The sequence below is a fragment of the Schistocerca americana genome, chromosome 4, assembly GCF_021461395.2.
Source record: "Schistocerca americana isolate TAMUIC-IGC-003095 chromosome 4, iqSchAmer2.1, whole genome shotgun sequence".
Classification (NCBI taxonomy): domain Eukaryota; kingdom Metazoa; phylum Arthropoda; class Insecta; order Orthoptera; family Acrididae; genus Schistocerca; species Schistocerca americana.
The window spans coordinates 279,211,211-279,235,946 of NC_060122.1; the positions used below are offsets into that span (position 1 = coordinate 279,211,211).

General features: G+C 46.2%; 1 long non-coding RNA gene across 1 annotated transcript in view; it reads right to left on the reverse strand.

Annotated features, from left to right (window-relative positions):
* LOC124613133 overlaps positions 1-24,736 on the reverse strand; it is a 540,266-nt gene that overhangs the window by 16,691 nt on the left and 498,839 nt on the right. Inside the window, exon 3 of the long non-coding RNA XR_006979608.1 lies at positions 7,160-7,242. This is a non-coding gene — a long non-coding RNA (uncharacterized LOC124613133). The remainder of the gene's footprint in view (positions 1-7,159; positions 7,243-24,736) is intronic.

The following is a 24,736-nucleotide window of genomic DNA, read 5'->3' on the forward strand; positions in this document are numbered from 1 at the left end:
CATCGTCATCCAGCCAAGGACTCTCTGGACACTGAAACTCTCTTCTGAATTCTTCCAAGTTAGCCTTATTGATAATGGATTTGGGCGTCATGCGCACGTTTCCTGTGGTATCTTGGATTTCCCTTCAGTGACGATGTGGCGTCTGATACTGTGATCACTCGATGTCATTTCACTCTCAATCCTTTGGCTTTCACAGGGCGCGCTGCTGCCATATTTGCTAGAGTGACATTGCTCCGACCCTCCCTTCCGTATGTTGGCGGATTGCGAGATGTATTCAGTATTTGTAGATTGAGTTCCACGATGGCTTCTTCTAGTCATCTTCCACAGTTATCAGTCGGGCAGCTATGCTACAATATTGACTTCGCATTTGCATCAATGGCGTAAAGAAGAGGCTTAATTTATCCTAGATGACTAATACCGTCTTAACTTTAGCAAATACTTACCGATATCGTGACTAAATAAAGACATAGCAACCAAGATGCAGCTCTCCTTCCCAGTTGACACTTCCTAACAGATTACGTGTTCTGATCAATACTGTTGTACTGTATATGGTCAGTGAAGGGTTGGGGGGGGGGGGGGGAGGTTGTTACATATGCCTCGTGACGACAGTGTGCAGGAGGTCGGGCGGTCAAGACTTGAGAGTGGGCATCCAGGATTCCCGTTAAATGACAGAACAGGAAATTACGTACAATAAAGAGAATATATTTCAGTGTATGCCATACAAGGGGCGCGCCTAAGGTCGGAAGTTACCAGGTTTAGGCCAGTCTAGGAGGTCGAACAATTAATTGAAATGGGCAACGGAAGGGGAAGCGGTTCATGTTAACTTACGTTGGTGGCTGGTCGTGAACAACAGAGCCAGAGGCTCTGCCTTCCGAAAAGACGTCTGTTCTGCTCGAGGTCTGGATTACAGGAGAGAGAGGCAACTGTATTCCGCACCGCAGAACACTCCAGCGCCCACACACGTGACCTGTATCTCACGGACGCTATTGGCTAAAACCAATGGCGTGAATTCGCTAGCAGTTTCAGCAGAGGTCTCAGGGTGCCTTTTGTCAGCAGCTTTAAGTGGACAGGACTGCCTCAGTTTTGAAAGACAGGCAACTTGTGTCATGTAGGCACAGCGTAAGTTGTTCTAGGAGTAAATTTGTAAAGATTTGACTTGGCCTTTGAAATACATTTTTTAAACCTATTCCCTAAAATATTCCTTTAGTGGCTTCCATCATGTACACTGTGATATCTTTATCATAGTACCGGCCTTGTTAAATACTATTTTCGCTGCCATAGGATGTTGCCCTTGGTAGTTATTGACATACTGGGGACCCTTCCGGCTTAGTATACGGTTCTTGAAGGTAGAGAAGTTAGTGATGGTGGATGTTGGGATCGGGAGCGAAGTCTACGTTCAAACTCATCTCATACCAAAGGTGTTCCATGGAGTTCAGGTCGGGACTCTGGATAGGCCAGTCCATTTCAGGAATGTTATTGTCTACAAATCATTGCGTCACTGATGCTGCTTTATAGCAGATGCTGCAGATACAGTCATTATCTCCAACTCAAGTTACCTTCGATTAGGAATGTGGATTCACTCAGCGACAGTGACATGAACTTTCAAGATGATGAAGCACAGCAATCAGTCGTCCTTTTCTTTCAGGTTTTATTAAACCAGAACTAGATTTTGGGCAGTGCCTACCCATTATCAGAGGACTATTTCATAGTTTCAATACATGTCATAGTACATCAATCCTCTGTTGTTCGGGCTTTGGAAATTTGGAAATTTGTGGGAAGGTCTTAAGGGACCTAACTGCTGAGGTCATCGGTCCCTAAGCTTACACACTACTTAATCTAACTTAAACTAAATTACGCTAAGGACAACACACACACCCATGCCCGAGGGAGGACTCGGAGACAGCCGCGCGAACGATGACAAGGCCCCTTAGACCGCTCGGCTACCCCGAGCGGCCTGTTCGGGCTTCTGCCACAGTTCTGTGTGTTCTCCGCAAAGCCTACCTTCATTATACAGTAATTTTGAATGAACTGCGACAGAAACCCGAACAACAGGAGACTGACGTACTAGGACATGTAGTGAATCTATGAAAAAGTGCACTGATAATGGCTAGGCACTAGCCGAAATCTAGATTTGCTTTAATAAAACCTGAAAGAAAAGGACGACTGATTGCTGTGCTCCATCATTTTGAAATTATCTGCGACTGTTGCCCTATTGTACACAGCGCACGATGACGTAGAATGTGCCCATTTTCTTCAGGATATAGCGTTTTCTTGAGCACAAGCAGACGACCACACCCGAACTACTAAAAACATCCTCATACCGCAACGCTATCCCCTCCGGACTTCACTGTTGGCACTACAGATGTCGCAGGTGACGTTCTCTAGGCATTCTAAAAACCCAGATCCTTCCACCGGCATGGCGTGGTTTATGGTTCCCAGTTATCCACTGTGCAGTGACGTCGTTCTTTACCCGACCTCAAGCGTCGCTTAGCATCGAGTTTATAAATATGTGGCTTATGAGGAGCTGCTGGACCATCGTACCCCATTCGTTTAAATCCCTAAGCACAGTTTTGCTAGCTTGACTCCGGGTGGCACTTTGGAACTCACAAATGATTACCTCTGTCGATTTCATGCAGTTTTATACCTTACTCTCCGCAATGCTCTACGGTTTCTGCTTTGTAAATCCTCATCGCTAGTTTTGTAAAGGCCTCATCGCTACTGCTGTGGATGCCAAATATGTGAGTTCGTGAAACGGCTTCTTGTGTGGTACACCGCTAAGACAATTTCTCCCTGCCACTGTTACAGAGCTATGCCCCAGCATCACGTAACAGGATAGGAGAACGAAGGTTCTACAGCACTGCAACAAACTAGTAACAAAGTCACACAAATGAGTTAAAAGGTTTACTTATTTTTGTACCTAGTTGAATAACGAAGTCTGCAACACTGCTTGTAATACACTCCTGGAAATGAAAAAAAGAACACATTGACACCGGTGTGTCAGACCCACCATACTTGCTCCGGACACTGCGAGAGGGCTGTACAAGCAATGATCACACGCACGGCACAGCGGACACACCAGGAACCGCGGTGTTGGCCGTCGAATGGCGCTAGCTGCGCAGCATTTGTGCACCGCCGCCGTCAGTGTCAGCCAGTTTGCCGTGGCATACGGAGCTCCATCGCAGTCTTTAACACTGATAGCAAGCCGCTACAGCGTGGACGTGAACCGTATGTGCAGTTGACGGACTTTGAGTGAGGGCGTATAGTGGGCATGCGGGAGGCCGGGTGGACGTACCGCCGAATTGCTCAACACGTGGGGCGTGAGGTCTCCACAGTACATCGATGTTGTCGCCAGTGGTCGGCGGAAGGTGCACGTGCCCGTCGACCTGGGACCGGACCGCAGCGACGCACGGATGCACGCCAAGACCGTAGGATCCTACGCAGTGCCGTAGGGGACCGCACCGCCACTTCCCAGCAAATTAGGGACACTGTTGCTCCTGGGGTATCGGCGAGGACCATTCGCAACCGTCTCCATGAAGCTGGGCTACGGTCCCGCACACCGTTAGGCCGTCTTCCGCTCACGCCCCAACTTCGTGCAGCCCGCCTCCAGTGGTGTCGCGACAGGCGTGAATGGAGGGACGAATGGAGACGTGTCGTCTTCAGCGATGAGAGTCGCTTCTGCCTTGGTGCCAATGATGGTCGTATGCGTGTTTGGCGCCGTGCAGGTGAGCGCCACAATCAGGACTGCATACGACCGAGGCACACAGGGCCAACACCCGGCATCATGGTGTGGGGAGCGATCTCCTACACTGGCCGTACACCACTGGTGATCGTCGAGGGGACACTGAATAGTGCACGGTACATCCAAACCGTCATCGAACCCATCGTTCTACCATTCCTAGACCGGCAAGGGAACTTGCTGTTCCAACAGGACAATGCACGTCCGCATGTATCCCGTGCCACCCAACGTGCTCTAGAAGGTGTAAGTCAACTACCCTGGCCAGCACGATCTCCGGATCTGTCCCCCATTGAGCATGTTTGGGACTTGATGAAGCGTCGACTCACGCGGTCTGCACGTCCAGCACGAACGCTGGTCCAACTGAGGCGCCAGGTGGAAATGGCATGGCAAGCCGTTCCACAGGACTACATCCAGCATCTCTACGATCGTCTCCATGGGAGAATAGCAGCCTGCACTGTTGCGAAAGGTGGATATACACTGTACTAGTGCCGAAATTGTGCATGCTCTGTTGCCTGTGTCTATGTGCCTGTGGTTCTGTCAGTGTGATCATGTGATGTATCTGACCCCAGGAATGTGTCAATAAAGTTTCCCCTTCCTGGGACAATGAATTCACGGTGTTCTTATTTCAATTTCCAGGAGTGTATAACACAAAAAAGGTCCTCAATGTCTCACTGCAGATAATCTTAGGTAAACTTCACAATACATAGCAAATGCAATTTACAACAACTGTCTGTTCACTTCTAAGAGTTCACTAACCGACGTTCCCTGCCTAAGTCACCCCTGGACCATGAGCTATAACCAATTGGGCGAAAGCTGCTCTTCTCTTTTCCGAGTAGGCTTCTGTCCGTTGTCGTCCGGTCATTGGCGTATTGTACTCGGCCGGCAATTGGCCGAGGCGAGGTCGGTATCTTCATCCTCAGCGCCGCCCGTGACGTGGATGGAACTGGCGCAAGTGGCGAGTCTCAACGGCGCTGGCGCCAGCACTCATCTTTGCGCCTGTGGTGTTTTTGCCCTGGCAGTGTCTTGTTCGGATGACACGGCATCCTGTTCGTCAGTAACTGAGGTCTCCCTGGTTTTGGCTAAGCCGTGCTTGTTACTTCGTGTTTCCGTTCCACAGTCACATCACCAACAGTCGACTTGGGCAGCTTTACAAGAGTTGAAATGTCCCTAATGAGTTTGTTAGTCATGTGGCATCCAATGACCATTCTGCTGTTACTACTTTTCTGCTCACAACATGTAATATCTCTGGCTTAGTCAGCCATTATATTAGGCTCCAAGAAGCTGTTCCCAGAGCAGTGGAGATGCAAGAAGTATATAGATGACGAAATGTGGTGTGAGGTACCTGTGACAGATGTTAGATTCGATACCATTCCCGTGAGAAAGACCGCCTGCATAATGCTACTGCTCTATGATTGGCTGCTGTGTTCGGAGCAAGGGCGCCAAAACGTTAAAGTATAGTTATTATTATTAGTTAAACTACTCACTGGACTGACTTCACTTTTTAATATAAATATCTCTCAACAGCTGGCTATCAATGTCATTTTAGAATTATTAACAACAATTTAAATCAAAAACAAAAGACTGACGAAATTGCAGACGAAGCACTTCGGAAGCGTTCGGGTCACGCCTTTTCTGGTGTGGCGCGCGAAGTGGTCCGGGCTGTTCGTAAAAAAAAATGGTTCAAATGGCTCTGAGCACTATGGGACTTAACTTTTGAGGTCATCAGTCCCCTAGGACTTAGAACTACTTAAACCTAATTAATCTAAGGACATCACACACATCCATGCCCGAGGCAGGATTCGAACCTGTGACCGTAGCGGTGGGGCGGTTCCAGGCTGTAGCGCCTAGAACCGCTCGGCCACTCTGGCCGGCAATGCGCTGTTCGTCACTCTGGATTAGGCAGTCGAAAAGAACAGACACGTTGTCTGTCGTAGGATATGTTTCCAACTTTTAATTTCCTGTTCGTCACTCTGGATTAAGCAGTCGAGATGTACAGTCATGTTGTCTGTGGCAGGATGTGTTTGCCAGTTTTCAGTATTAAAAGGTTCACTCCGGTAGTCATGAGGCTCAGACATGTGCCACAAATAGTGTAAAATACATTTTCGTAAACATTGTGCTTGATCATGTACTTTGCTGTATCAGAAGCTGTCGTATTAAGATCATGTAGTATTGACGTGTGGCTATATTAAAATACGCGAGTGGCATCCCAAAGAAGCGACACATTATTTCAGAATAGAACCTCGCTAAAAGTCAGTTTCAGCTTCAAGATACAGAACATACGACCTGCGTGCTGTTTTCTGTGCTGGGGACATCAACTTGAAGACAGCAGGTTAGTGAACTATAACAGAACCTTCGTATTCCACACAGTGCAGTGGAAACAACTAGGCGTCTCACGTGTACTGCATGCACAGAACAAATGTGCTCAGTGACACGCCATCTGCAGTAATGCAGAGGAGGTAAAGGACGATTATCGTTATTAACACCTACAATCAATTCATTCTTCCTTTCATGCCGTAAACACAACACTTCGCGCCTTCTTTTATACTGTTGCATCCGCCTCTCGTGACTTCTAGTGGTCAATTCCCGATTATAATGACGTGTCCAAATAGTTTTGATTAGATAGTGTAATTTGAAATGTAAAGAGAAAGGTGAGGAGGAGTTTGTAGGACGATCTTTCTACGGCAGTGGACGAAAAATGACGGTGGTAATCACGCTAATGATAATGATGTGATCTAAAGAACTGAAGATATCCCCTGAATCGATTATAAAATTAAAATATATCTCATTTCTGAAGAAAAAAATGTTCCAGAGGAAATGAGAAGACAGACACACCTTTCCAATGTCAGATTCTTTTTTCTTCGTAGGTAAGATGCCAAGAGGTGAAAAATTTCATTTTCTACAATTGCGTAATAAGCGAAAGCTTCGAAAAAATAATATAAAGTGAGTAAGCCGAGAAACAGCAATTTCAGTGATGTCCTGTGGCATTATCAAAATGAAGCTTCAAGGTTACGGCGCGTCAAAAAAACGAGAGCACCGCCGGAATAATTAGAATTACATCACCGCAACAAAAGGGACGATTACAAAGACGTCAAATCTGGAAAAGGCGCAACGCAGAAGGAGGCAGGAGATTCCATAACAAGAGGGGCTTAATTTCCAGCGGGAAAGACGAAAATTAAACGTCGCTTTCAGTGCCTTAATTAATTTGCACCAGTGTGCCGCAGGAGAGGTCTTGAACTTATTTCATTCAAAGCGCCTGCGGCGTGTGCCGCGAGGAACTAAATTAATACGAGTGTATGGATCTGAATCTGGGCCATACTCGAGCGGCCGCCGTCGCTGCCGTAATTAATTACGGGCCGGTCCGTCTGAAATAAACGCGCCTTTGGAGAGGCGAGCAGAGCAGAGGAGCCAGCCGGCGCTACTCACGCAGATCTCAGTGGACCGGGTCCTCAGCGACGGCTGCCCAGCGTCTGCGCGCCCCCGCCGGACGCTGCCATGGATCTGCCCTCCTGCAACATGCACAACCGAGGACTCCATCAGTATGTGTGCGTCTCACATCAGCAACAACTAGAGTTGTAAAGCTACCGTAGGCTACCATAAGTAACGGTAGTCTGCGGTAGTTTTCCTAGTAACCTTCCTCAGTTAAGATCAACCTGCGTTACCCCTGCACGTTAGGTGTGTCGCATACCTATCAGGCTTTACGACATACCGATCTCTTTATTTACGTATGCAGTCAGTGTCTTACTAGGTTCCCAAACCAGATGTGGTGAAACATCTAGAAACTGAGTGATAATATACACTGAAGAGCCAAAAAACTGGTGCACCTGCTTAATACCGTGTCGGGCCCCCACGAGCACGCATAAGTGGCATGGACTCGGCTAATGTCTGAATTAGTGCTGGAGGGAACTGACACCATGAATCCTGCAGGGCTGTCCACAAATCCGCAAGAGTACTAGGGGGTGGAGACCTCTTCTGAACAGCACGTTGCAACGCATCCCAGGTATGCTCAATAATGTTCGTGTCTGGGGAGTTTGGTGGCCAGCGGACGTGTGAGTGTCGCGCTGTCCTGCTGGAATTGCCCAAGTCCGTCGGAATGCACAATGGACGTGAATGGTTCCAGGTGATAGACAGGATGCTTACGTAAGTGTCACCTTTCAGAGTCGTATCTAGACGTACCAGGGGTCCCATATCACTCGCCGGCCGCTGTGGCCGAGCGGTTCTAGGCCCTTCAGTCCGGAACCGCGCTGCTGCTACGGTCGCAGGTTCGAATCCTGCCTCGGGCATGGATGTGTGTGATGTCGTTAGGTTAGTTAGGTTTAAGTAGTTCTAAGTCTAGGGGACTGATGACCTCAGATGTTAAGTCTCATAGTGCTTAGAGCCATTTGAACCATATTACTCCAACTGCACACGCCTCACACCGTTACAGAGCCTCCACCAGCATGAACAGTCCCCTGCTGACATGCAGGGTCCGTGGATTCATGAGGTTATCTCCATACCCGTACACTTCCAGCCGCTCGATACAATTTGAAGCGAGACCCGTACGACCAGGCAATGTGTTTCCAGTCATCAACATCCCAATGTCGGTGTTGACGGGCCGAGGCGAGGCGTAAAGCTTTTTGCCGTGCAGTCAGTAAGGGTCCACGAATGGGCCTTAGGCTCCGAAAGCCCATATCTATGATGTTCCGTTGAATGGTTCCCACGCTGACACTTGTTGATGGTTCAGCAATGAAATCTACAGCAATTTGCGGCAGGGTTGCGCTTCCGTCACGTTGAACGATTCTCTTCAGGCGTCATTGGTCCTGTTCTTGCAGTATCTTTTTCCCGCCGCAGCGATGTCGAAAATTTGGTGTTTTACCGGATTCATGATGTCGTCGTGTGACTAGGTCCTCCCGTTGGTTAGACCGTTCGCCGGGTGCAAGTCTTTCCGACTTGACGCCACTTCGGCGACTTGCGCATCGATGGGGATGAAATGATGATGATGATTAGGACGACACAACACCCAGTCCCTGAGCGGAGAAAATCTCCGACCCAGCCGTGAATCGAACCCGGGCCCTTAGGATTGACATTCTGTCGCGCTGGCCGCTCAGCTACCGGGTACGGACTACCAGATTCCTGTTATTCACAGTACGCTCGTGAAATGGTCGTAATCTTCATCGCTGCCTCGGAGATGCTGTGTACCATCGTTCCTGTGCAGACTATAACACCACATTCAAACGCACTTAAATGTTGATAATTTACCATTGTAGCAGCAGTAACCGATCTAACAACTGCGCCAGACACCTGTTGTCTTATATAGGCGTTGCCGATCTGCCTGTCTACACATCTTTGTATTTGAATACGCGTGCCCATACCGCTTTCTTTGGCGCTTCAGTGTATAAATGGCCACATAACCACTTGTTATCTTCCCGTCTGTTACTTAAAAATAAACAGTATTTACAGCAAAATTGAAATTTTCAGTGTTTAATCCAGGTTTTATAGCGAAACTGAAATTTCCAAGTCAGTGCAACCATACTGCCATTGCCGTCACATATTTTGGTACTCCACAACTCAGTGAGTCTTCTACAAAATATTTGCAGTTACATACTACGAACACTTATAGAGTACTTCCCGTTGACCTAGAATCATGAAATTTGGCAAGCTGCAAGTTTTCACCGTAAACGTAAAGGAAAAAGTACGAATATTGTTAATTTGTAACTACATCACACAAAAATTCTTTTTGGCATTTGTTATTCGACCGTTTGGTCGTCTCTTAAGAGTGCTTTTTTCTCAGGAACGGATGGACATATTAAGTTGAAATTTATGTTACATACTAAGATATATGATCCCTTGACGATAGGAAAAAATTAAGCTTATAAGTGAATGCAAAATGACACAACCATTTATGTCACATGTTTTGATACTCGCAAGCCCACCCATCAAAAAGTGTAGGGTACTTCCCGTTGACCTAGGTCATGAAATTTGGTAAGAAGCAAGGTTTCCTATACATGTAAAGAAAAAAATCCGAAAATTGTTTATTTGTAATTATATCGCACGAAAAAATATATCGTTTGTCATTTATTATTCGACTTCAAATTTAGAATTTAAACATTCCCCAAAGTCTTGAAGTCTCGGGACCGATATCTTCCCAGTATCAACCTCATTAATAGTCAAACATCGTCGGGATTCTCGATTCCCGGGATGGATGAGCTGTCTATATACATATCTACATCTCATTTAGCAGTTATAAAAAACACCCAATGGCCATTGCCATTGCCAACAGATGGCGAAACGTTGGAGAATTGACAGTGCGATCACCTAACCAGGAGAACTTAATTGAATGTGACTGCCCTTGGAACGCTATGCTTACATTCTTATAAAAACCTAATAGAAACTGTCAGTGCGGAGCTGTATCAAACGAACGCCTTTGCGAAAACTAGGGACAAGGCATCAGCCTGGACACACTTAATCTACAGCGCTCCGAATCCTCCAGGCAAACAGCTAACAACACGCTAAATTTTTCGCATAGCGTTATTGCAGCAACGAGCTTGGAGAAGCTGATACATAAAAGGGAGCATGAACGTTTCTTTGTTTTGACATGTTCGTGGAGTTGCCAGCTAAAAAAAGAGTACCTGCTGCCTCGAGGCACCGCTTATCAGAATAGCAACAGAAACCTCTCGAGATTCTCTCAGTGGTTACGAAGAAATGCAAAGAATGCCGTCTTAAAACTTTGCGTATCAAAGCTACAAATCCCAGAGGCTGGCGAAACATTTGCGTTCCGGCGTTGTCAGCGCGCTCGCGTATCTCCGAGGCGCAGACTGCAGCTCCCCTTGTCTCAGGAGCACAAACTCTCACTCAGCTCTCAGCGAAAGCGGCGCAGCAGCGCCGCCGTCGGCAGGCGAGGAGCCGTTAGCGTGAAGAGCGACAGCAGTGTCCTCTGGGGAAATGCAGTCTAAACAAGGCGTCCCCGTCCTCCGGCGGCCGCCGCTCGGCCGCGCTCGGGCGCGCTCGCCCCGACTCGGCTCGGCTCGTTACTTAGCCCGTCGCCGCCTTATCGCCTGCCATCATCCTCTTCCTCCGCAGCGCGTCTCGTGGGACAAGGGCTTAATTGCTCTGTTTCGAATCGCTCCGCCCGTCATTGTCCCGAAAGGAACCTTTTAAACCAAAACGAAGCAAAAATTGTCCCCGCAATCATCTGAGAAGATCTCCGGGCCTGTCGGCGGCGGGGCCCGTTCGGAGTGGAACAAATGTTTCGGTAGTCTCGAGACGACGCTCTGGCGGAACCGAGTGCTTGCCGCACCGCACGCTCGCATCTGCTCTCCCACACGACCGGTCTGGATTATACGGTGATTCTCCTTGACCGGCGAAGGAGACACGCTGGAAATTTTCCGACAGTTACGGCAGTGTCAGTCACTCAGAACAGAAACACGTACAAAGACTCATTTCATGGAGATTTGCGAAGCGTCTGCAGCACAGGGCGTATTCAATTGCAAATGGAACGTGCTCTACAGCAAGTATAAGCAGTAAGAAAAGCAATAGTGCAGCGTATTCAGAATTAGCAAAGACGCAGAAATCATTACGCTGCGTCCGGTAATATTAAATTTTATGGAACTGAGACTTCCTGGCAAACTAAAACCGTGTGCCGGACCGGAATTCGAAACCAGATTCTTGGCTTTTGCAGCCAAATGCTCTACCGCTTGAATTATTACTGACAATCTTTTCTCACGCAAAAAGTATTTTATTGTGAGGAAATATAGTGAGCTAAGCAGTTGTACAAATATTGAGCTGAAGCTTCACCATTACCAACACCTCACTCCATTTATTTGCATTAAATAGACAGAGAATTTAAAAAGTGAAAATGCCAGTGCATATTTCTGTATATAAATTTATTTTCTATAACATAAAGTTAGTTTTATTTTTATTTTCTTCTTGCACAATATTTAAAGTTTCAATAACATAAAATTGAATTTATTTTCTTCTTGCACAATAATTTCTCTGTGCTGATATATTAATTAAACTGGTTTTACTTATAAATTGGGGAACTTAAATAGCAGAATTGCTACAGTTGCCACACCAAAAAAAAAAAGTGCTACAGGAAACTGAACATTTATTGCCTCTGTCGACCTAGATCCCAGGGAAACAGTAGCTACAGTAAGGGTGGACGAATATTAGTGTCACTGGTGTATTGCACTTAGCTTCTTTTTGTTGTGCGGAATATTCAACACAAAGATCTTTGGTTCAACTTACCGGGCGACTGTCAATCTCCGAACTTTCCTATGTTCACTTCTGGTATCAGACATACAGCAGAAATATCTCTGGAGTGGTCATTACATATTGCGCATTTTGTCAACATTAAGTCGGAACTGTCACGTGATCTCGAGTGTCCGGCATCTCACGTCACGTCAAAACAATTCCATAATGAATTTCAAAAAGCGGCATTCGCACAGGTCGACAACGGACCGTTACGTAGCGTCACAGCACGTCAAGGTTTCTATCGAATAAAGTTTTGACCGTATAGTCGTCTGCTGACATCGTTAAGTTACGTATTTTCGCACTTCACACTCGTGTTATATTAGTGGATTTTGTGCTTTTTTGTCTTCATAATCTTAATTTTTTATGCTTTATTTTCTTGGCAAATTACAAATGTTCCATGACTATTCGGGTATATTTTTCCGTTGACTGTTCTTACACAAGCGACGTCAGATATCTGCAAGCGAAAATTATTTCGGTTTTACAATGACAGAACAGTGCTGACGTCCACAATGCACACCATGTGATCAAAAGTATCCGGACACCCCCAGAAACAAACGTTTTTCATATTAGGTGCATTGCACTGCAAGATATTGCCAGGTACTTCATATCAGCGATCTCAGTAGTCATTAGCCATCGTGAGAGAACAGAATGGGGCGCTTCTCGGAACTCCGACTTCGAACGTGGGCAGGTGATTACGCGGAATTTCCACACTCCTAAACATCCCTGGATCCACTGTTTCCGATGTGCTAGTGAAGTGGAAACGTGAAGGGTCACGTACAGCACAAAAGCGTTCAGGCCGAACTCGTCTGTTGACTGATAGAGACCACCGACAATTGAAGAGGGTCGCGATGTGTAACAGGCAAACATCTATCCAGAGCATCACACAGGAATTCCAAACTGCATCAGGACCCACTGCAAGTATTATGACAGTTAGGCGGGAGATGAGAAAACTTGGATTTCATGGTCGAGCGGCTGCTCATAAGCCACACATCACGCCGGTAAATGCCAAAAGCCTCGCTTGGTGTAAGGAACTTAAACACTGGACGAGTGAACATTGGAAAAACGCTGTGTGGAGTGACGAATCATGGTACACAATGTGGCGGTCCGATAGCAGGGTGTGGGTATGGCGAATGCCCGGTGAACGTCATCTGCCAGCGTGTGTAGTGCCAACAGTAAAATTCGGAGGCAGTGATGTTATGGCGTGGTTGTGTTTTTCATGGAGGGGGCTTGCAATTCTTGTTGTTTTGCGTGGCACTATCACACCACAGTCCCACATTGATGTTTTAAGCACCTTCTTGCTTCCCACTGTTGAAGAGCAATTCGGGGATGGCGATTGCATCTTTCAACACGATCGAGCACCTGTTCATAATGCACGGCCTGTGCGCGGAGTGGTTACACGTCAAAAACATCTCTGTCATGGACTGGCCTGCACAGAGTCCTGACCTGGGATGTTTTGGAACGTCGTCTTCGTGCCAGGTCTCACCGAGCGACATCGATATCTCTCCTCAGTGCAGCACTCCGTGGAGAATGGGCTGCTATTCCCCAAGAAACCTTCCAGCATCTGATTGAGCGTATGCCTGCGAGAGTGGAAGCTGTTACCAAGGCTAAGAGTGGGTCAACAGCATATTGAATTCCAGTATTACCGATGGAGGGTGCCACGAACTTGCAAGTAATTTTCAGCCAGATGTCCGGATACTTTTGATCACATAGTGTATATAAATAAGAAGTTGACGAAGCCATTGCTAAAAACTTCCTCATCAACTCCTTGGTCTGTTTCTACCAAACGTGGTACACATATTACCATCTGGAAGGAAATACGGTGGAGGTAGAACCGGTAACCTCGTATTGTGGTGGCGGTGATAACACGGAGAGGGAAGGGTGAGGAAAAGATGGCCACTTAAAGATTGGGAAAGAGGGAAGGAGGACAAAGACATAGATATGGGGAGGAGGAGAAGCACAGAGAGAGAGGTGATGGCAAATGGTTAGAGAAAGGGAAGAAAAGAGGAGGGGAATAGGAGGAGATGGGCAGAGATAGGGGGGACGAGGAGGAGGAGGAGATACGCAGAGAGATGGGGAGAAAGAAATAAACTGAGAAAAGGAAGAGAAGGCGAACAAAGGGTGAGGAGAAGATAGAGAGAGAGAGAGGGGAGGAGATGGACACAGAGAGGGGAGGAGGAGATAGAGAGAGGGGGGAGGCGATAGGTATAGAGAGGGGGAGGAGAATTTGAATAAATACATACCCGCGAAACGCCGTGTACTCAGCTAGTAATAAATAACGCGGTTTGCCGTATTAAGAACCTGACTATCGAGCTAATTTAAGGAAATCAGACTGGAATTTGCTTCTGCAGTGCGGTTAACAAATTTAGATAGACTCGGGAAGAATGGCTGCTGCATTTGAGTACTAGGTTCGTGCAATTATTATGACGTCTTCCGTCGTTTAAAAACGTGCTGCTTCCCTAATGCGCCAGCTCATATCTGTTAGGTGTCCCCCGCCATGACACAGGTAATTCAAAAAGCAACCTTTATCATTCGTTCCTTGACCGCTGAGTCACTTCATTGAAAGCTCTGAGCACGTTTCAGATATTCTGACGCTGTTGTGTAGACTGCTGATTCATTCGGCCATGTGTGAGTCGCCTTTGCGGATTGTTAGGCCTGGTCCGCAAACATCGGGTGCAAACGAAGAACGGCCGGTAGGACTTCAACGTCCCGTCGACGATGAAATCATTAGAGACGAAGCAGAAGAATGCGACTAAGATGGCGGAGGAAATAGGACATCCCACTTCCAAATAAACCATTTCGGCATTCGCCTTAACTGACTTGAGATAACCACGAAAAACCTTATCTGGATGGACGGACAATTATCTGAAAGTCGCACCTACCGAATGCGAGTCCAGAACCGTAATCACCACGTCAGATCGCCCACTAGACATTGGTGAGGCGGCTACATTTAGGAAAAACTCAGTAATCTTTCTTAGCTTCAGGGAAAGAAATTTTCATTGCTTGGTTTATTCTTGGTAGCTCCGTTGATCAATCACAAGCGGACTCCAGGTCTTTCTATCCATAATCTATATCATTCAGAGTATCTTCTCAAACGTATAATCAAGTCGAAGAATTTTTGACGAGTAGATACCAGTAACATATTCTAGTTGGCGAGCGCACATTAGCAACAGAAATATGTCAGCAGTGAGCCAAAGATGCATTATAGAAACGCTTTTGTTCTGAATGTGACCAGTCAGGCAATGTAAACAGCACTTGAAAAGTGTACTTATTGAGTAACTCAGACAAAATAACCGGTACATCAAGAGCACTATGCCACAGAAGCTAGACACATCGATTAAACATCCCGGGACGACACTGCGAAGCTATATGGAAAGACAAAATCATTGTAATACTGACAAACAGACAACTTAGGTCAGTCGAGAGAATTACTTGCATTTGAAAAGGCGACAGCACACGAGACTCTTGTACAATCTCTCCCCGAGTACTTGCTTCGCCTGGTCTGAACGAAAGATATGGAAGGCTTCCAGAGGAATGCTGTTAGATGCCTAACTATCTGTTTCAGTTACTACGACAGCATTGTAGAGATGCTCGGAGCAATCTTGGGTGCAGTTGGAAGAGAGAGGACTGTTTTTGAGGAAACACCAGTGCGAACTTTCAGAGACCTAATACTCGAGACTATATCATTATTCTACTGTCTACATTGTTCAAACCACGGAAGGAGTACATAAGAAATAAATAGATGGTGCCTACGAAGGAACTAGGCTGTTTTTCTAAAGCTCCATTCGCGAGTGGAACATAAAAGGGAGGTTCGAATAGCGGTGTTGGATTGTATCATGGCCTGCGGAATATTTATATGCTGTAGATATAGCTCTTAAAGATGGTCAATGTCGATTATTGCCTGTTTTCTTTGTGTATCGACAGACGCAGTGGAACAAACTCGAAGCAGTTCATGACATGTTTATGTAATGGAAATGTATTTCCTGCAACCATTTGATAAGAGAGATTTCAGCACTAGCTTGCACGCATAACTGATGTTTCAGTGCTATTAGTCCTCAGACAATGTAGCTATGCAGAAACAACAGCACTGACTTCGCGTGTCGACGATCAAACTATCTCGTCCAGTGCAAGGCAACGAAGTTTACTTTCTAAAATCGTTTTGCGATAAGTAAACATCACGTTAACTACAGTCAGCGGAATATCTGAAAGTGCAAGATCCATACACATCTACATTTATGCTCCGCAAGCAGAGGGAACTTATTTCCTTTCCGTTCCAGTCGTCAATGGTTCGCTGGAAGAACGATTGCCGGTAAGCCTCCATATCATCTCGAATATCTCCAGTTTTATCTTCATGGCCCCTTTGCGAGGTATACGGGGGAAGCAGTATACAGGGTGGTCCATTGATCGTGACCGGGCCAAATATCTCACGAAATAAGCGTCAAACGAAAAAAACTACAAAGAACGAGACTTGTCTAGCTTGGAGGGGGAAACCCGATAGCGCTATGGTTGGCCCGCTAGATGGCGCTGCCGTAGGGCAAACGGATATCGACTGCGTTTTTTTAAATAGGAACCCCCATTTTTTATTACATATTCGTGTAGTACGTAAAGAAATATGAATGTTTTAGTTGGATCACTTTTTTCACTTTGTGATAGATGGCGCTGTAATAGTCACAAATGTATAAGTACGTGGTATCACGTAACGTTCCGCCAGTGCGGACGGTAGTTGCTTCGTGACACATTACCCGTGTTAACATGGACGGTTCACCAATTGCGGAAAAGGTAGATATCGTGTTTATGTATGACTATTGTGATCAAAATGCCCAATGGGCGTGTGCTATGTATGCTGCTCGGTAACCTGGACGACATCATCCAAGTGTCCGGACCGTTCGCCGGATAGTTACGTTATTTAAGGAAACAGGAAATGTTCAGCCACATGTGAAACGTCAACCATGACCTGCAACAAATGATGATGCCTAAGTAGGTGTTTTAGCTGTTGTCGCGGCTAATCCGCACACCAGTAGCAGACAAATTGCTCGAGAATGGGGAATCTCAAAAACGTCGGTGTTGAGAATGCTACATTAACATCGATTGCACCCGTACCATACTTCTATGCATCAGGAATTGCATGGCAACGACTTTGAACGTCGTGTACAGTTCTGCCACTGGGCACAAGAGAAATTACGGGATGATGACTGATTTTTTGCACGCGTTCTATTCAGCGACGAAGCGTCATTCACCAACAGCGGTAACGTAAACCGGCATAATATGCACAACTGGGCAAAGGAAAATCCACGATGGCTGCGACAAGTGGAACATCAGCGACCTTGGCGGGTTAATGTATGGTACAGCATTATGGGAGGAAGGATAATTAGCCCCATTTTATCGATGGCAATCTAAATGGTGCAATGTATGCTGATTTCCTACGTAATGTTCTACCGATGTTACTACAAGATGTTTCACTGCATGACAGAATGGCGATGTACTTCCAACATTATGGATGTCCGGCACATAGCTCGCGTGTGGTTGAAGTGGTATTGAATAGAATATTTCATGACAGGTGGATTGGTCGTCGAAGCACGACACCATGGCCCGCACGTTCACCGAATCTGAAGTCCCCGGATTTCTTTCTGTGGGAAAAGTTGAAGGATAGTTGCTATCGTGATCCACCGAAAACTCCTGACAACATGCGTCAGCGCACTGTCAATGCATGTGCGAACATTACGAAAGGCGAACTACTGGTTGTTGAGAGGAATGTCGCTACACTTATTGCCAAATGCACTGAGGCTGACGGACATAATTTTGACCATTTATTGCATTAATGTGCTATTCACAGGTAATCAAGCTGTAACAGCATGCGTTCTCAGAAATGATAAGTCTACAAAGGTAAATGTATCACATTGGAACAACCGAAATAAAATGTCCAAACGTACCTACGTTTTGTATTTTAATTTAAACAACCTACCTGTTACCAACTGTTCGTCTAAAATTGTGAGCCATATGTTTGTGACTATTACAGCGCCATCTGTCACAAAGCGAAAAAAGTGGTCCAACTAAATTCCTTTACGTACTACATGAATACGTGATAAAAAATGGGGCTCCTATTTTGAAAAACGCAGTTGATATCCGTTTGTCCTATGGCAGCGCCATCTAGCGGGCCAACCATAGCGCCATCTGGTTTCCCCCTTCAAGCTAGACAAGATTAGTTCTTTGTAGTTTTTCATTTGACGCTTATTTCGTGAGATATTTGGCCCGGTCACGATCAATGGACCACCCTGTAATTACGAGTACAACCACCCGGTATGACTCTGCCAGCGCATGGCTGGAATCGCCGATTGAAACTCTATTGCGCTGTCTGTCTATAATGAAAGACGGCGCTCGAGATGACGAGTACAAACTGTCACGGCTTGGTGCGGGCGGAGTCCGCCGACGTGACTTCCTCCAGACGGGGTGGGGTGAGGCCACCTTCCGGCTGCGAAAGAGCGTGTCGCGCGCCAAACAGCCGCTTCCGATGCCACTGTCTCTGCCTGGCCAGTCACGTCCCGTTGTCTGCCGGCTCGCATTGTCCCGTGGCGTAGCAGGCGGCGGACTGGCCAGCGAAACGGCGCGCTCACGTCTTCACTACCAAGCCAGTACCACTCAACGAACTAGCACGCCGCACAGCATCAACTGAGCTGATAGCATCCTCCTCATTTTACTGTTGTATATTGAGTTCTACCTAAGCATCTCCAGCAACTACGAGGGGCCTTCAATAAGTAATGTGATACATTTTTTCTGTGGGCAGGTTGCTTTTATTCACAATTCCAAAACACGACATTGTTCCCCATTCCTCTCCCTACAAAGCCTCAATTTTCAAAATAATCTCCATTTCAATTTGACGACCCTAAGCCACCTTCCTGGGGGAGCCTCTATGTCCATCCTTCTCATCATTCAAGTACTGCTTCCAGCGGAGTACATCATTCATGGAGCCAAACAGATGGAAGTAGGAAGATGAGGGATTCGGGCTGTAGGATGGATGAGGAAGAACAGTTGCGATGATGACAGACGCTACGCCCAACGACTCAGCGTGTTTTTGTTCACTGCCAGGTCTCCGTAGACATTCTGCAAGGGCCTATGAATATCTGCGATGGTCTGGTTTTCCGTCAAAATGGACTCGATAGCTCTCTGCTTGGAACGCAGCTCCGCTAGAGACTCCGTTTTGAAGCCTACGTATAGCGTCGCCACCTATCAGAACTTCATGAAGTTATGGGGGCTGTAGTGGAAATATATGCCCCACAACAAATGCCTCATTTTTTTCTCCTGAAACTGGCCGAGAAAAAAAGTGTTTCATTACTTATTGAACGCCCGCCGTATATTCATTTCCGAGAAGCAATAAAATGGGTCAGGCAAAGATTGATTCACACCAAATTCACTAAATGCTGTTGCTACCAAAAATCACTTGGCTCAAAAAAGTGAAGCACTCAGAAAGGAAAGAAGGAAATAAAAAATGGTTCAAATGGCTCTGAGCACTATGGGACTCAACTTCTGAGGTCATCAGTCCCCTAGAACATAGAACTACTTAAACCTAACTAACCTAAGGACAACACACACATCCATGCCGGAGGCAGGATTCTAACCTGCGACCGTAGCGGTCTCGCGGTTCCAGGCTGTAGCGCCTAGAACCGCACGGCCACTCCGGCCGGCAAGGAAATAAAACGAGACTTCACTGATTGAGAGGGTGTGTGATGTTATTCCAGTGATTACAGAATCGAGTTAAATTTGCAAAGAACTTGGCAGCATGAGACTACGTACCAGTATGACGTTGCAGACGACCCTGGCTTGAATACACGCACAGTCTCGGTTTAGAAGAGTGTCGTAAGGTCTTTGTATCCTCTTCTGAGGCAGGTTGGGCCGCAACTGCTGTAACTGGTCCTTGGTATCATGAATACTGGTACTGCGGAGTTTATGTCCGAGCTGCTCACAGACATGTCCTATCGGGAACAGATCTGGCCATCTTGCCGGCCACGAGACTACCTCGACATGACGCACACAGTTCACAGAGACACGTGCATTGTACTGATGAAAAATGGCACCACGATAATATCGCATGAGAGGTAGCACGTGAGGACGTAGGATGTCCGAAATCTACGAAGACGGTAGGAAGATGGAATCTGACTGTTCACTTATAACTGCTGGTTTTAAGATGTCCTGTAGGTATGAAGCAAGTTGTATCTCACACGTATTTTCTCCTGAATTCCTGCTGATTATCTTGGAGAAGATTGTTCATTCCAAGAACGTCATAACACTCGAACTTAAGAATATACTTTAGGATCCTGCTAAAGATCGATGTCAGCCATACTGGTCCGTAATTCACTGCATCTGTTCTTTTGCCCTATTTGTACACAGAAGTGAGCTGCGCTCGTTTCCAGTCACAGGGACCTGAAAGTTGTGAACTGCTATTTAATACGCTCTGGCTACAGCTATACAGGGTGAAGAAAAATTCGCGCGCTCGGACTTCGCAGCGCGATTCCTCACATACTAGCAGTGCAAAAATGTCTCTCACAAAATTTCATCCTGTACGTATTTCGGGCAGTAAATGGACGTTACAGATTGGCAGTCTGGCATCCTGTAATGACATGTCCGGTAACTACCTTTGTCAGGAAGTGGAGCAGTACTGTGGAGTTGGAGCAGTCTATAGCGTTTTGGGTTAGCATGCAGGATGTCGATTCTAGTTTGAGGCTTATTTGTCTTTATTTGCTAAAAGTAGTTTGCTTGGTATGGTATGTAGCGTCTTTATCATCATACAGCGATTACAGTGAGTCTTCTACAAAATATTTGCAGTTACATACTACGAACACAGAAATGGAAGTACAGTCGTTTTCACTGGTCAGCTTTTAAAGAAGGCTTTTCCACGTCGTGAACGCGAATTGTTTCGCACCACTGCATCTACTAGATTGCAAACATGTTTACTGTCTACCCTCCTCGAATGGGCCCATAGAAATTGTTTGCAAAGCACGTTGCTATCCCCACTGGTAACGTAAGGCCCTAACGAAATGTAATGGACTTGAACGTGACAAGATATTAGTTCGCATTAATCAAATGGCTCTGAGCACTATGGGACTTAACATCTATGGTCATCAGTCCCCTAGAACTTAGAGCTACTTAAACCTAACTAACCTAAGGACATCACACACATCCATGCCCGAGGCAGGATTCGAACCTGCGACCGTAGCAGTGCGCGGTTCCGGACTGAGCTCGCATTAATCGATGGGGTCATTGGGGGAAGGTACACACAAAACAAGTTTGGACTCTAGTAGTTGCAGTGGTACGAAACAATTCGCGTCCATGACGTGCGGAAGGTTTCGTTAAAACCTGACCAATGAAAACGAATGTTACTTTCATTTCTGTGTTTGTAATGTGTAACTGTAGATGTATAGCAGAATAGCCACTTTAATCGCTATATAACTATTAAGACGCCAGATATCGTACCACGCAGATTACTTTGAGCAAATAAAAACAAATAAGCCTCGATCCAGAATTATACCCTCGACGTCCTGCATCCTAACTAAAAACGCTATCCACTGCACCGACTGCACAGTGCTGCTGGTATATCCTGACAGAGGTAGTTACCGTACACATGATTACAGTGTTGCCAGATTGCCAATCTTTAACGTCTATTTACTCCCCGAAATATGTGCAGGAGAAATTTTGCGCTGCAAAGTCCGAGTGCACGAATTTTTCGTTACCCTGTATATACTGTACGTATATGTACATAGGCAGCTATGAAAAATATCTACATGTACATCCACATCCACACAATACGCAGCAGGCCACTGTACGGTGAAGGCGGAGCGTACCATATGCCACTACTAATCATTTCCTTTCCTTATCTCGCGCTGACAAAGTGACGGAGAAACGACTGTGTACATTGCTCCGTACGAGCCCTAATTTCTGTTATTTGTCTTCAAGGTCCTTACGCAGTGGGTTGTAGAATCGATCTGCAGTCAACTCTAAATATTCTCAATAGTGTTCTGCAGCAAGAACTTTTTCTTTTCTCCAGGAATTCCCATTTGAGCTCACGAAGCATCTCTGTAACAGGCACGTGATGATCGAGTGTACTGATTAACAAATCTAGGAGCACCTTTCTTAATTTCTTCCATGTGTCCCTTGCATCCGACGTAGTAGGGATCCAGTACTCAACAATGGCTCGCACTAGTGTTCTGTACACTGTCACCTCTACAGATGAATCACACTTTTGTAATACGCTCCCAAAAAATCTAAGTCGACCATTCGCCTACCCTACTACTGTCCTTAACTTGCTCGTTCCATTTCATATCGGTTTGCAACGTTATGTCTGGATATTTAATCTATCTCTGTCAAACAACACACTACCAATGCTGTGTTCGAAAGTTACTGGACTGCTTTTCCTACTCATGTGCATTTACTTATATTTTTTCTACATTTAAAGAAAGCTGCCATTCATCACACCAGCTAAGGATTTTGTCTAAGTTATCTAATCATTCCACGACTACACCTTGCCGTACACCCTGTCCATGATATCATTAGCCGGCCGTAGTGACCGTGCGGTTCTAGGCGCTGCAGTCTGGAACCGCGGGACCGCTACGGTCGCAGGTTCGAATCCTGCCTCGGGCATGGATGTGTGTGATGGCCTTAGGTTAGTTAGGTTTAACTAGTTCTAAGTTCTAGGGGACTAATGACCTCAGCAGTTGAGTCCCATAGTGCTCATAGCCATTTGAACCATGATATCATTCACACTGGGTTCTGTTACAAGTCTTCGAGCCACTCACAAATCTGGGAATCTATCTCGTATGCTCGAACCTTCGCTAACAGTCTGTAGTGGGCAGTGGTGCACTGTGCCAAACACGTTCTGGAAACCTAGTAATATACTATCTGCCTGTTGCCCTTTATCAGTGGTTCGCAGAATACCGCGCGAGAAAGGGGCAAGCTGAGTTTCGCAAGAGCGATGCTTTCTAAATCCGTGCTGATTTGTAGACAGAAGTTTTCCTATCTCAAGGAAATCTATTATATTCGAACTGAAAAGATGTTCCAGAATTCTGCAGCGAACCGAGTCAAGGAGATAGGTATCTATTTTGTTGGCCCGTTGTTTTACCCTTCATATGTATAGGAATCACCTGCAGTTTTTACCAGTCGCTTGGGACTTCATGTTTGGCGAGAGGTTCGCGATAAAAGCAAGCTAAGTAAGACGCAAATTCCGTAGTGTACTCTCTCTACAAAACGAACTGGGATTCCTTTCGGACCCGGCGACTTGTTTCTTTCCAACTCTTTCAGCTGTTTCTCTACGCCAGAGATGATTATTAGTACGTTCCCCAACGGGAGTCTGTGTGACTGTCAAATGTAACGATAGAGCTAGCACGAGTGAACTTTGCAGCAAAGTGAAGACGAAGCAGAAGCTAAGTTGTGGACAATGCCAACCATGTGGACAGCGTGTTTAATTATGCGGCTAGAAACCAGCTGCAGCTCTCGGCACACCAACGTCACGGCCAGCCGACAGCTTGCTCAGCCCCATTAGCCGGCCGCAATGGGCAGCGCTTCCGGCGGACCAAGGACCCAAAGGCGCCGCCAGCCGACACGTACGCCGCTAGCCAAGGCCACCCGTCGGCGACTCATTCTACGCCGACTAAACGTAGCGAAAGTAATGACAATGGCACTGGCCCGTGAGTCCGCTAATCTACAACCGAACTCACTGAATAGCATACAGCGATGTAGTGTGACGCCCTCCTTGAAGTTGTGCACAACTAGCGATGCGCCGCGGCTTCGCACGTTTTTCCCCTTTTATTCTTATTTCAGTTCGCCACGAGGAGCGGCTTGGCAGCAGATAAAGGGCTCATGATTACCATTTCAGAAAAAATGGGTGATGTGTTTAGGAGTAAGAGCTTCACAGATTGAGCAAGTTAGTAACGCATTAGTCCACCTCTGGTCCTTAACGCAATCAGTTATTCGGCTTCGCATTTATTGATAGAGTTGTTGGATGTCCTCCTGAGGAATATCATGCGAATTTTTTTTTGAGTCATCTGTCTTCTGACTGGTTTGATGCGCCCCGCCACGAATTCCTCTCTTATGCCACCCTCTTCATCTCAGAGTAGCACTTACAACCTACGTCCTCGATTATCTGCTGGATGTATTCCAATCTCTGTCTTCCTCTACAGTTTTGCCCTCTACAGCTTCTTCTAGTACCTTGGAAATCAGATGTCCTATCAGCCTGTCCCTTCTCCTTGTCAGTGTCTTCCACATATTCCCTCCCTCTCCGATTCTGCGCACGTCTCCTCATTCCTTACCTTATCAGTTCATCTAATTTTCAACATTCGTTTGCAGCACCACCGAGCGGTCTAAGGCGCTGCAGTCTTGGACTGTGCGGCTGGTCCCGGCGGAGGTTCGAGTCCTCCCTCGGGCATGTGTGTGTGTGTGTTTGTCCTTAGGATAATTTAGGTTAAGTAGTGTGTAAGCTTAGGGACTGATGAACTTAGCATTAAGGCGCATAAGATTTCACACACATTTGAATTTTTTTTTTTTATTTTTTTTTTTATTTTATTTTATTTTTTTTTTTTTTTTTTTTTTTTGCAGCACCACATCTCAAATGCTTCGGCTCTATTCTGTTCCGGCTTTCCTACAGTCCATGTTTAACTTTCACACAATGCTGTGATCCAAATGTATATTCTCAGAAATTTCTTCCTCAAATTAGGGCCTATGTTTGACACTAGTAGACTTCTCCTGGCCAGGAATGTCCTTTTTGCCAGTCCTAGTCTACTTTTGATGTCCTCC